Below are 15329 nucleotides of genomic sequence, written 5' to 3'. Positions count from 1 at the left end.
TGCTCAAGCCCTCAATTTCCCAAAAAAACATTCGAGACAAAAAACAATGCCCTAACCAATATGCGACTAGCGGCTAATTGGTCATAACATCGAATGATGATTAAAGCGACATCACCAATAAGATCAGTAGCGGAGCCAGAATTATTTTATCTGCGGGGGCACACAATTTTTAATTTAAAAAAACCATCAGTTTTTTAATAGTTGACTGGTTTCTTATAAGGAATTTTTTTTTTTTTCGGGGGGGGGGGGGGGGGGCACGTTTGTAAAACCCTTCAAAAAGCTGATTTTTTTAGTGCAGTTCGTCTGTGACGAACTGGGTTTAGTACTGGTACGAACTGAAGAAACTTTGTGAAAGAAATCTGCCCATTTTCGTCTGTACGAACCGGAGCAGCGGACGACCGTCTGTACGAAAATCTGTCAGAGAGCTAGTCGCCGGACGAATTTGGATTTCGTCTGTACGAAATTTTTTTCCAGAGACCCATCGTACCAGCGACGAAATTTGGATCGTACCAGACGATCAGTGTTAAATAAAGGATCGGATTTGAGATATTTCGATGTTTCATTTTGGAGGAGAGAAAAAGGCAAGAGAGCAGGAAAGAGAGGAAGAGAAGAAGGAAGCTGGGTTTTCGGAGGCCACGGAGCGCTTTTCGTCCGACACAGACGCTGTTAGAAGATTTGTTTGTCCCGCTGGTATGGACTTCCGAACCCTTATTTCTGTGTTTTGAGATTTATGTATTTGATCGAGTTTTGCACTGTTTTGTGTTTTGTAGTCAACTTTTGACCTGATTTAATTGACAACAACTTTCACCGCACAAACTCTCTGTATGTTATAGATATGATTATACACAACGATTTGGTGTTTTCTACGATGGATTTTTCGGTCGGAATTGATTCTACGCGATCTTTAATCGAATAGAAAATTATCGGACTTTGAATTTGATTGGATCTATGAATAATAATCTTGTAATTGATCTGCCGTGATCTTCGTCTGGTAATTTGGAAAGATTTGGAATTTGTGTTCTTCTTTGCAGGATTTTTTGTGTAAATTTGACTCGACTGTCGTTACTCTCGACTCCGCGCGAGGTGTTGTACGATTACTGATTTCCGAATGATCCCGATAATGATATTGATTAGATTGATGATGCTATGAATTATGATAATAATTGCTATAGATTGCTTTTAAATATATATACCTAAGAGCTGATATGTATGACTTCATTGAGTACGGGAACACACGATAACCTGGTATGCTGAAACATTGGTTGGAGATTGATATTGGCCTGTTACAGATGGTGGGCCGACGGGCTTTCCTTTAAACCATGATCAATTATATAGATTGGGAGTCATAAGGAGTTTTATAAAAAATGCCGCGACGGGTCGAGAAAGAGTGACGACTCTATGATAAAACCAATGTAGGATATCATACAACGCAATATGGATTCTACACAGCAACATAGCGCAGTTGATTGTACTTGTCCTAGTATATAGTATTGAATTGCATTGTTTACTGTATTGATTTATGGATTCATTGTTTATAAGATTCGCTGTGCGTTTATCGCTATCTTGATTGGATTTACTAGATCGTACGATTTTCATTGATTAAGCTGACTTTTGATTGCATGATGCATCGACATTGAGCCATTGATATAGAAATGGATGATATAATATATTCCGGCATCAGAGCTACGAGAGGCATGGAGTACGCAATTGGGGTAAATAGTATTTAAACGTTATATCATTATGAAAGTACAACGGGGAGGTTTGCCTATAGAAATTTTCAGTTAATATTTTCACTGACTTATAGCATTTGAGTGAGTATTGAGAGTGTGTACTGTTGATCTGGAGGATCTCTCAGACGTAGTTGTTATAGTTCTGAGTAATTGGTCGAAGCTCAGATCCGAGATTCTTTTGATCGCGAGAGAGCGGATAAAATGAGCTATTCTGTCAGCTCGTTCTGCACTCGCTTCACGAATAATATATATGGTAGGCTTGATTAGGAGATAGCGGATTGATTTATATAGCTCTGTGAGTTGCTCTCTCACAAGGGGATGATTAGAAGGGAAGAAGCTTGGCGAGATAACTGGTCTATGTTGTTAGGCACTCGGAGCATGGTGTTTTAGTTGAGTGGATGATTTATCGATTCCCGCCTTTAGGCGTGAGCTCAGGTTGCCGTCTCTAACAAGTGAGCGTGGCATGCGTTGTATGCCTTTCGATAGAACCTGATGACTGAAGGATCTCATGCAATGCTAGCGTTGGCAATCCGTAATGCATAGTAAACCCCCCCCTTTTTTTGCAATTTGACAGTTGGCATAGCGTACCGAGGCAGATTTGGATAGATTGATCATGGCATATATGAAGAGCTGTGCTGCTTGAGTTTCCGCGTTATAGGTTTAGGTGACACTGCTGGCTTTGTAAAGCTCATTAATATCGTCCAATGGTTGATATTCTTAGGTTGCCATGCTCATAGAGGTTGATGAAGGGGGAAGGTTGGCAGACCATCTGATCCTTCAGGATTAGCGTGTGCTGGAGATATCGAGTCAATGTATGTGCATAATTTGATTCTTTTGTACTCAGGACATTGCTAGATTATTTCTACTCGTATTGATAGTTTACGGTTCCGAGTATTGTTATGATGTTTTGAGATAATGAATCGACTTGAATAATATTGGATGTTATTAATTTATAGATGTTTGATTAGATTGCTTGAAGGTTATAGATAACTCTGGTAATTGTTTTGTGCAACACTTAACTTAGTATTATGCTTCTCTTTTAATGGTCAACATTCGGCACCAGAAAGCATTGTAGGCTCACCACCATCTTACAAAATTTTCCCTTAAGTTTGAGGGGTACTTTTCTATCACACAACAAGCCCGATGCATTTCCTCCACTTCAACCAACTAACCTGAATGCTACTAATAATATTCCCATCTATTTTACCATCACTCTGAATAATATATCCAATATATCTAAAATGTGTACTCTTATCAATGATTTGATCGCATAAAGTTACAAACCCCCCACTAGACATATTATTATTAAAATTACACTCCATGTATTTAGTTTTAGATCTACTCAAATGAAAATCTTTAGAATCTAAGGTTGACCTCTATAATTCAAGTTTACCTTGAACTCCCTCACTAGTCTTATCAACAAGAAGAATATCATCAGCAAAGCATAAAGTTACAAACCCCCCACTAGACATATTATTATTAAAATTACACTCCATGTATTTAGTTTTAGATCTACTCAAATGAAAATCTTTAGAATCTAAGGTTGACCTCTATAATTCAAGTTTACCTTGAACTCCCTCACTAGTCTTATCAACAAGAAGAATATCATCAGCAAAAAGCATATATCAGGGTACATCCTCTTGCAAATGTTTAGTAAGAATATCCAACTAAAGCAAAAAGATATGGGCTTAAGGTTGATCCTTTATGTAATCCAACTGCAATAAGAAAATACTTGGTTAAACCACCTTGTGTTTGAACACAAGTAACAGCTCCTGCATATATATCCTTAATGAATTGAATATAAGCATTGTTAACCCCTTTCTTTTTTAGAACTCTCCATATCAGTTCTCTTAGAACTTTATCATATACTTTCTCTAAATAAATTAAAAAAAATCATAAGTAAATCCTCCTTATTCTCTCTATACTTCTCCATAAAACCTCTCAATAAATGTATAGCTTCCATAGTAGACCTACCCGGCATGAATCCAAATTGATTTTGAAAAACATTAATATCATGACATAACCTATGCTCCATAACCCTCTCCCATAGTTTTAAAGTATGACACATCAACATTCCTCTATAATTCGCACAATCTTGTGCATCACCTTTATTCTTAAAAATAGGAATCAACGCACTCATTCTCCACTCACTCATCTGATATCTTTTTAGTCTTCAAAATAATATTAAAATTTTTAGTAAGCCAAGAAATTCCTTCATCTCCTAAGCATTTCCACAGCTCTATTGAAATATCATCATGCCCAACAATTTTTTCACATTTCATTTTCTTTAAAACCTCTCTAACTTCAATTTTACTACTACACCGATAAAAATAGAAATCTCTATTTTTATTTAGAGTACTAAGATCACTAAAGTAAATCGTATTTTCATAATCTTCAATAAAAAACTCATCAAAATTTCTCATCCATCTTTGTTGAATATCCTCCTATAAAAATGCACTTTTGATTTTCATCTTTAATACACTTCACTTGAACTAAATCCTTACTACTCATATCTCTTTGTTTTGCAAGCTTATACATATATCGTCACCCTCTTTAGTATCTAATATATTATATAAATCATTAAAAACAAAAATCTTTTCATTGCAAATTGCTTTCTAGCCTTTCTTAGACTTCTTACGGGCCATATCTATATCTTTCAAAATTTTCTGAGTTTTACATCTAAACCAATTTTTATAACTTTTTTTTTACTTTTAATCTTTTCTTACATATTTTAATTCTACCACTAACTATTTTTACTATTACGAGTTTTTCTTTTGATACTCCAAGCACATCATTTACAACATTCTTAATATTAATAACTAATTTTCTCACATAACATAAGTTACCTCATGCACAGATAAAATTTTAAAATCTAAATTTTACTCTAAAAAATATTTTGTTAGTGTTCTTTAAATGCCCCAATCTAATCCTAAAACAACGTTTTACTTTATTTTACAAATTCTATCTCTTCATCTTAAAATCCAAAACTAATAATCATTCTTAGATACATAAACTTTTACTTGGAATAACTTTAAAATCTCTGCAATTTAAACGATCTATTTTTCTTATAAGAAATAATCAATCTGAGAATTACTATATCCATTCTTATAAGTGATGAGAAGCTCAACTCTTTTCTTAAATAAGGTATTAGCAATTATAAAATTATTAGCTAGAGTAAAATCTAATATAATTTTATCACCTTCATTAGTTACTCCAAACACATAGCGATCATGAATGCTTTTAAAATCCTCTATCTCTCTACCAACATGTAAATTTAAATCTACTCTAATAAAAACTCATTCTTCAAGAGATATCTTTTGTATTAATTCTTCTAAATTATTCCAAATTTTTAATTTTGATCACATATCCAAACCCACTAGAGGAGCATAAGCACTTGTAATATTAATAATCTTATCATCAATAATAATCTTCAAATATATAATTTTATCTCAAATTCTATCAATTTTTATAATATTATTCTTCAAATTCTTATCTATAATCACATTTATACTGTTTCTAATATGACTCTTAATAGAATGCCAAAGTTTAAATCCTAAACTATTAATCTTATTAACCTTCTCTCTAACCCATTTAGTTTCCTAAATGCATAAAATATTTATCTTCTAATGAATCATAAAATCTAATAATTCTATTAATTTGTCTGTAAGAGAACCTACATTCAAAGATCTTATCCTAATTCCAGTTTCATGAACTAGCTTCTTTGCCCACATCAATCCATGATGTGGAAACCTTTTGTCTATTTAACACTACACTCATATGCCAATGTAGCGGCCCTTACACACTTCTCATTGTATTCAGTCCATACGCCACATCGCTTCCAGCGAATGGCCTAGCTCAATAGATCACTAACATGATGAAAAAAAAATAACTCATTCGCAAAACGGATTGCACCAACACTAAGATTGTCAAAAAGTTCATTCACGAGCAATTAGTGTTAAACTTAATAGGAAGCTTTATTCAACTCATTTGTTGGGTAAGTATCCTAGACTCTGCTAGGAAGTCCTCAAGAAGAAAATCACAGCAAACCACAAAACTCAACAATAGCCTCCCCCAAACCCTAGACAATCCCCCTTAAATAGCTCTAGAATATAAAATTATAAATAGAACCTTCCTAAATAATTAAACATGATTTAGGAAACCTTCCTAAATAATTAAAAATGATTAAGAAACTTCCTAAATAAATAAACAAATTTTAGAAACCTTCCTAAATAGTTAAACATAGTTTAGGAAACATTTCTAAACAATTAAACACTTTCTAAATAGCATAAATATAATTAGGAAACTTTCCTAAACACCTCCCAGATTTGAATTCAAATAAACCCTCTTTCCTTAAATAAATTTTCCTAATTATTTCTCCCCTGATTTCTCTTTCTTACATAGGGAATATTAACTCTCATAGGCCTCACATGGTAGCCCCCCCCCCTGGTCTGTCAATACTCCCCCCCCAAAAAAAACACACCTAGACCTCAAGGTGGAAGGATGGGATGTTGATCATAGCTTTCTTCAGCTGCTTTATCTCTATTTCCTTGTTTATCTTTAGAAAAAGTGTGTCGTCCTTATCTAGAATATATGCAAGACTACCAATCATTCTAGCAGCTACATTCATGCCCACTTTTCCTAGAACAACAACACAACCAACAATCATGTATCCAGTGCCTTCAACAACAACTTCGACAAGAGAGTTCATCACAGCAAAATGTTCACAACAAGACTTGCACCATATAGACAGGTGTTTCCCACAATGGTAGCATCCTCTAGAGAGAAGCCAGTGTTCTTAATAGGAGTAATATGTTAGATCGGTCCATTGGACCAGTCCGCATGGGACCGGCCCAGGCGGACAGAGGCAGAAGTTCCGCCTCTCCTCAATATGTCGATCAAACAACAAGTTTCCACATAACATTTTAGGAAGGTCTTTTGAGGGATTTGGAAGAAAAATTTGAATGTAGGGACTGTTTAGGGATGTCCTATTGGAATGTATGCATTAAATAGTTTGTTTTCCTAGGGTTATGGCATCTTGAATTTGGCTGAAATTTGATATTTCTTAGGTTTAGGTTTTCGGGCTCTAGCACCGTCTAGAGATTTGGGAGATATTTATCCTCCTCTCGAATTGAGGATCAACTGTATCTTGCTATTTTTCGTTTTTATTTCATCAAATAATACAAATTATCTATTGTTTTCTTGGTTTTGTGTTGATTTTTGTGGAGAATTCTCGTTGTTTTCCAAAGATTGATAGGAAATACTTGAGATCTACAAGTGTTTCCTATCAAATTGGTATCAGAGCAAATTTTGGGATTGTTTGGGGGAGATTTCAGAGAAAATCAGCTGCTGAATTTTAACCAAAAGGGGGTTGTTTTACTGTTGTTGGAATTGAGATTCATATTTTTTTAGTCCAACAAAAACCAGAGTATCGATGGCAGCCATAAAAGTGGATTTTTTGGAGGAACGGCTGGAAGGGAAGATCGGATAATTAAAACTGAAATTTCATATCTCCACGCTCAACTTTCAGATATCAAAAGTCAAATTGCAACCATCCACGAGAAGATGGATGAGAATTTTTCTAGCCTAGGGGAGATGTTGAAGAAGTTGCTTGAGAGCCAATCCAAAACAGAGTCGTCAAAGGCGAGAGAAGCCTCCGACAAATCAGGAAGCGGGAAAAACTCTAATCCAATAAGTTAAAGGGAAGATCAGGAGGTGGAGATTCAAAAGGAAAAGATATAATACCTCTCTTAGAGCCTATTTTTAGGGAGGAGACGAATAGAGGGTACTGGGAGAGGCGTGAGGAGGTGGAGCATGAACAAAGGGGTACTGAATTTGAGAGAATAGGGATGGAGTTTGAAAGGGAAAGGGAATAATTATGACCGAAAGGGGGTTATAATTGAAAGGAGGGGGATTTATTATGATCCAAGGGGTGCTGAATTTGAAAGGAGAATGTGGAAATTTGATGAATGGGTTGGGTATATGCGCAGAAGGGATGATTGGGACACTTGGGGGGAACCACCTCCTTGGGGAACGGGAAATTATGGATGGAACAGAGGGAACAAAGGCGATCCTATGGTGAGAAAACTGATGTGTGTTCCGAAAATTTGGCCCCGGCCTGCGCCCGATGTTGCTTTTCTTTTCAGGGGGAGTTTTAACGGATTTAAGTTCCGGGTAAATTTTGGGAAGGTAGATGGGTTTGTAGATTAGACACTACCCAGAGATTTCGCCCTCATTTTGTGAAGGCTTTATGATCTGAGTTCTTGTTTCCTATAGGCGCAAGCCCCTATAGCTAATTACCCCTCCCGATCACGAGAGAGAACTTTTGCTAGTCGTCAATCAAATACGTAGAAAATACGTGTTATCTGGCATATAGTAGCAGCATGGGCATAGGTATTGAAAGTTCAAGGTTTGATATTTAAAATTGAAAATTGCACCATCTTGCACTTAAAGCGGATGGTGCAGGAATGGATGATAGACCCGATCAAGATCTCATGGTTCCGTCGTCCCAGACCATCGTGGACCTTGGTCTACTTCGTCAAAGGAGGTAGTCGACCGAACCTAACAGAAGAATTCTTGTCGGCAGTCATGGGTTGCTTCGTCCAAGGGGACCTTGTAGACCTGAGGTGAATATTTGCCTAAGAGGACAAATTTGAATCCACTTTATCTAACAGAGGATTTTGTACCCTATCGATTATATCCTATTGATTCATATCTCAAGGATTTGATGCCACTAAGGAACGTATTGGCTCTTGCCATAACCGGTATTTCGGGATGTCATTTGGCGACAAAACCACTCGGTTCACAGGGCCCCGGGTCATAACCGTTTATCCTGCGGTGTCATTCGGCGGCAGAACCGCCGGTTAGAGGACACGTACCACGTCCTTACTAATACGAGATTGATTGAGAATAGATCATAGTGATATTTTCGACCAGACATTTAACTCTATGTGAGCTGAACTTATATTCGAATTTGTCCACCTCAGCAAACTGTTGCAGAGGATTGATGGATTCTATTTAAGTAATTTGATGATTTATTTCAATTTTAAATAAATGGAATATTAGATATTTTTGGAGTTTTGGATTTGGGTGGCATTCGAAATGTTTGGAATGAATCCATCCGGTTGATATTTGCATTCAACGCGGCCATCATCGGGGTGTATGGGGTCATTTCTATTTTTGTAGGAATTTTAATTTTGTGAAAGTTTTGAAGTATTTGAAATTATTTGTGAACCCCTCTGTTTGAGATAAACATTCAACATGGCCATCATCGAGGTGTAGTGGGGTTATTTTCTTTCGTTGATTGAACCCTGTCGACTCTGTCGAGCTGTTGACTGAGGATTGGGTTTCATAGGCTTTATGCCTTTGTTTGTGAAATTTTTTTTATTGAAGGCGTGAAGGCTTAATATGAATGTATAAAATAAATATCCCGGTCGATCTATCTGCATAGAAAGATCGGGCTCGAACTACGTTCATTTATGGACTCGTGCAGCATCCCTAGACGTCACGTGTACCCTTAATACGCTCGCTGGGGCCATGCGGGTTTATGATTATATATGCCCCTTTAGTGTACCTATGTGTATTCAAATTACAGTGCATGTGCTGGGGCATTTTGAAATATTTAAAAGGTCTTCTACGACAGCCTGTAGAAATTTGCATTTGATGTAGTCACTTCGTATTTTGCTTGTAAACAACATATTAGGTGTAGAACATATCTCCTACAATAGCTAGTAGGAGCTTGCATTCACCACTTTCGTTATGCATTTCATTGTGATTTTGGCCCTCACAATACCTCCACTACTACTGCAAGTATATGTATTCATTCATAGGGAATTGACTACAGGATACTGCATTTACTGAAATCTTTTTTTTGTATCTACCCATAGGTGGCATTTGTATGTATTCATAGAGAGATTGTATGTATTGCAGATCTTTCTGTCATTTCCCGTAAGTATTTGGATTTACCACGGGTTCTTGCACTTGTGTCTATATATGATCTCCTGTACTTACAACATTCAATTGTAATATCTCTCAAATAGCTCACATCTGTTGTCGTTGCTTGCAAGTAGGTTGTTGCATATTTTCTACTCATGTTCGTAGGAGACCCATTGCACTCATTATGATCTTCTTCATATGTGTTTTCAAGCTCTTTTCACAAGTTTATGAACTGACCACTACGGTCATCATAAGCTTTATATTACTTGTGTATGGGTTATGATGATCATCATAAGCCTTTTAACATCCTCAAGAATAGGTTGTAGCTTGCATGATGAACTTTCCTCATTAATATCATGGTTTAAAATAGCGCAATATGAGGCTCGCCTTGAGGCCCGCCTTTGCGCAATTCTAGTAAAAAACGCCTTGATGCTTACGCCTCGAGTTTTTTTTTATGAGGCTTACACCTCAACTTGGTTGAGGCCCGCATTGAAGCCTGCCTCGCCTCACTGGCATGAGGCTTACACCTCATGCTATATATATATAAACTTACATAAATCTTGAAGTAAATGCCCGACATTGGACTCTATAGGAGAGGAGGAAGGGGAGAGAGAGAGCAGTTCACCATAATAATGATTCAAATGAAGAACCCCTTAGTGATGACAGTGTTGATGAATTAGGAGTTCTTATGTGATATGTCATTGCTATTTATTTTTGGAAATCAGAATTATACGTTAATGAAAAGAATACTGGGATTTCGGAAAGATAGAATTTTGAATTCAACTATATTTCATGTTGTCTTATTATTGAGATATTTTGATTTCACTTCATATCTGATGCTATCAAGAATTTCTGTACTTTTTATTTTATTTGAACAATAGTGTACTTTGTTTTCTTTTCTTTTTTAGCTATCCAATGATGGGAAAGCATCCAATGATCATGGTAGGTAGTGCATATGGCTTAGTAGACCTTTGGTTTGCTGGCTCGATTGGTCCCTGGCTGCTGGTGGTTCACGGGTTGGCTGTTTTGGAGCATTCGGTTTTGAGCTTGTTCTCTAAGTTGCTTGAGCTGAAGTTTAATAGCTCATTAATATCCAAAAAGGTAACTCATTAAGATGAGTTTACTTTTGGAGTGGCCTTGTCCCTTCCCCTTTTCTTCTTGTCTCTTGGGAATCCATGGCCTGTTCTTAATTATGGCTAAATTTTGTGGCTTGCTCTATAATAGTGGCTCTTCTAATCTCTTCGTCTCTCCGCAAGTGCCACTCCATCTGTATCCTTCTTCTCAAAGTAAAGCAACTTTAGGGTGTCGTATCAGAGTCGATTTGAAGCATCTATTGAAGAATTGGGCCAATCTTGCAGTGGTGGACCATCGGTTTGCTAGTTCTATGCACTTTACTTATTTAACCTACAAATTCGATGCATGTGAGGAACCCGCTCTGACGGTTGTCTGAGGATAGCGTCTTTTTAAATTTCTTTATTTCTTTAAAATCTCCTAGCATCTTTTGTTAAGTTTTGGGTCATTTGCGTTTATTTAATAAAGTTTGTTTTAAGTTCTACTCATTGTGTCAGTTTTCTTCTTGTGTGTCTATTGTGATCAAGAGATATAGGCTCCCTATATCTCTTGTCTACATCAATATCTTATGCTTTTTTATGTTTTATATTATTCACTCATTAGTATATAACAAATTTATCATTTTATGTTTACGCAATCTTTTGACTTTGAGGCTTACGCCTCAAAACGCCTTGAGGCTTACGCCTCGCCTCACGAATGAAAAACGCCTCAATACCCGAATACGCAATTTTAAACATTGATTAATATCCACTTGTAATTGATCGCATACACCTTTCAACCTTCATTACTTATGGCTTTCGCTTGTTTGTTTATGCAATGATATTGATTATCATTGTATTCACCGTGCATCCTCAGACATGCTTGTAAGGGAATGGTTGCATTTATTGCATGCTCCACACATGCTTATGATCACTGCAATTTGCTGTTAAACTATTGCACCCACATCCTTCATGATTTGTGTCTATCATGTATTTCATGTATTTCATGCGTATGTTCCATGTATTGTTGCTTGTAAGAAAGTTTGCCACATCTCTCACAATGCTTCTTTAATTGTTACTTAAGGATGTATCACGTTCAATGTTGAAAGTGATCTATCGAGGTCCAAAGACCTCCCATACTATGGCTTTGTAGTCAAACTATATTCCTAAAATAAGCATTTGTTTCTTGCAAACAAGTTATAATTACAAACCCTTTGTCTTCAAGGATAGTTCAATGTATATGATGAGTTTGATATCATTACTCATCATTTCATTTCAATTGAGATGATCATTACATAAGAGAAATGCCATGTCATGAGGTCAAAGGTTGTAATTCATTCAGGCATGAATTTTTTATTCATCCATTTGTCTTTGATTGTAACACCCTTACATTTTGCTTATGCTTAAATCAAATCCCTTGTGGCTTGAATTCCTTGTCTTTCAGTTCTTAAATTCAAGTTCTATGCAATGTCATTTAATTTAGGTCCGTATTCAATTTGAGCACAAGTTCTTGATGTTCCTTTGAATCCTTGTTGTTATTCAAATCAAGCTCTTTTGCATTCAAGTTCCATTTGATATTGCTCACCTCAAATTCAATATCCACAAATTCCTGCTTTGAGTTCAAGTCTGTTGTGTTTCATTTGAGTTCAGGCCCTAATTCAGTGTACAAATTCAAGTCCTCTTGCATATGATTCAAGTTTGAGTTCTTTGTCAAGTTCAAACTCTAATTCAAGCTTGAATTCAATGTCATTGTAGCTCATATCACATTCAAGTCCAAATCAAGATTGTATTTATTTCATTTAAGTACAAGTTAGATCATCATTAATTATCTTTTCTCCTAATATTCAAGTTCATTTAGAGCTCATGTTCATTCAAATCTGAGTCCAAAGTGTGCAGGTTCATTAATGTTCAAATTCTCATTTCAAGCTTCATGTTATTATGAATTTAATCCTTTATAGTTCATTTAACTTCAAATTGAGTTCCCTGCTGTCCTTTAGAGTTCAAGTCCTTGTCTTTTCTAGACAAAATTTCGGCAACCTCCCACGTCTCCCCTGTTTAGGGGAAACTTCAGGAGTCTGGGCCTCCTGCCACGTTAGAGAAAAGCGTGCACGACTGGTGTTGTAGGACACCGCGGTCATAGTTTTCGTCCCTCACCACGCCAGAGAAAGGCGTGCATAGATCTTCGGGCACCAATTTTGAAATGCGTAATTTTATATTTGTCCCCACCTCACCGTAGACATCGCATCGGGTTCCCTTCCCACCACGCTAGAGAAAAGCGTGCATAAGTTGATTTTCTGGTGCACTGCTAAAGCCGAAAATGAGGTTTTAGGAGATTATCCACCTCGTCGCAAGCATCACAACGAATTCCCTCCTACCACGCTAGAGAAAAGCATGCATAGGTGGTCGTTCGCCGCATTGCAAGCGTCGAAACGGGGTTTCAAAGTTTTAGAATTTTATACCTGCGTGGCGACGATGTTGGGGTGGAAGCGACAAAATGCACAAAAATTGCACAAATATGCAAAAATTCATAAAACCCCCTCCTTTCTTCTTCCTTTTTATTTTAGAAACTTCTATATATATATATATATAATGACTAAATATTATTATAAGTATAATGCTTATCATAATAGTTATTATGTAATAATAACATTTAAGATAATCATTACCTTAAGACTAACTGAGGAAGAAAGCTTGCAGCACAGGAGATGGGTCGCGGCTATATGGGGATCGGACAGGGAGGGGTGTTTGGCTTGGAGCAGTGGGAGATATGGTGTCGAGCTAGGGCAGTGGATTCAGAAGCTTGAGCGGGGGGGGGGGGGGGCTACAACAAGGAAGATCGAAGGTCTCAGCTTGGAGAGGAGGTATGGGGAAGGATCTCTCTCTCTCATGACCGAACGAACCCAGAGGATCGAGCAAGAGGCAAGATCGAAGGGTGAGATGTCTGGTTCGACTGGATCGCAGGCTCCGACTGGGAGCTCGACTGGGTCGGAGGATTCATATGGGGATCGTGGCTTTGGCTTGAGATATGGAGGTCGGTCTGGTAGGAAGAAGAGGTGGAGAAGGAAGCTGGAGTTCGGGAGTTTGAGATGCGAGGAGAGCTCGGCATTGTGGAGGCTTGCGGGAAGTAGAGCAAAGGAGTTTCGGCTGTGTGTGGAGGAGCGAAGAAGTGGAGTGTCGTTCTCGTTTTAACGACGCTAACATGGTGGGATTTTACACGCGAGGGATGGGTTGGATGCGATAGTTCGACGCCATTGTAGAGTTACAAGACATGAGCGGGATTTTTGCAGACAATCGAGATGGGGCGCCGATCGTGCAGGTATGTCCATTTTTTATTTGGATTTTCTTTGGCTTTTTATCTCATAGGTCAACAACTGAAGATGCTAATCTTTAAGGGGGGGAATACACACGAGTGGATCTACAAGGTAGAATGATATTTTGCCATCAATGGGTTGACGGAGGAGGAAATATTGATGGCAATGGGCCTATGTTTAGAAGGGAAAGCTTTGGCTTGGTACTAGTGGAGGGACATACGATGACCCATACGGAGTTGGAGGGAATTCAAGGATTGTTTGGTAGAACGTTTTCGAAATGGCATAGGAGGAGACTTCTACGAGAAATTTTTTGCCTTGACACGAGATGGTTCATTGATGGAGTACCGTGATATATTCGAGTACCTTGCTAGCCGATTGGACCGCCTTCCTGAGACAGTGCTAGAGGTAAATTTCATGAAGGGGTTGACAACAGAGATCAGGGTAGCGGTTAGAGTAATGAGGACTCATGACTTGGGAGAGGCTATGGAGCTAGCTCAATTGGTCGAGGATTAGAAGCACCTGGAGAGAGTGACGGGAGGCAACAACTCAGGAGGTCCGAACAGGAGAATCATTACCTTTCTGGCACCCAAAGAGCTGACAGCGGATACTTTTCAAGAGACTTCGAAGGAGAAGACTATAGGAGTATGACTTAGGGACAACTTTAAGAAGCTCACAGAAACTGAATTACAGGAGAAAAGAGAGAAGGGGCTCTATTTTAAGTGTGACGAGAGTTATACGCCGGGGCACTGGTGTAAGGGCCGGACTCTTTAGGTTATTGTCGTTTGTGATGAAGAGGGAATGGACGAGGATGTCATCTTTCCACCTTGCGGACAAGGTGGATCTTTGGGAGGGCCATTGGACCGGTCCAACCGGTCCGCACGGGACCAGCCCAGACGGACAGAGGCGAAAGTTCCGCCTCTCCTGAGTATGCTGATCGGACCGCAAGTTTTCACATAACATTTTAGGAAGGTCTTTTGAGGGATTTGGGAGGAAAATTTGAATGTATGGACTGTTTAAGGATTTTCTTTTGGATTGTATGCATTAAATAGTTTGTTTTCCTAGGGTTAGGGCATCTTGAATTTGGCTGAAATTTGAGATCTCTTAGGTTTAGGTTTTTGGGCTCTAGCGGCATTTAGAGATTTGGAAGAGATTGATCCTTCTCTCGAATTGAGGATCAACTGTATCTTGCTATTTTCGGTTTTTGTTTCATCAAATAATACAAATTATCTACTGTTTTCATGATTTTGTGTGAATTTTTGTGGAGAATTCTCGCTGTTTTCCGAAGATTGATAGGAAACACTTGAGAT

This window comes from Dendrobium catenatum, unplaced genomic scaffold, assembly GCF_001605985.2.
Source record: "Dendrobium catenatum unplaced genomic scaffold, ASM160598v2 fragScaff_scaffold_1260, whole genome shotgun sequence".
Taxonomy (NCBI): domain Eukaryota; kingdom Viridiplantae; phylum Streptophyta; class Magnoliopsida; order Asparagales; family Orchidaceae; genus Dendrobium; species Dendrobium catenatum.
Note: the sequence above shows the minus strand (reverse complement) of the source record.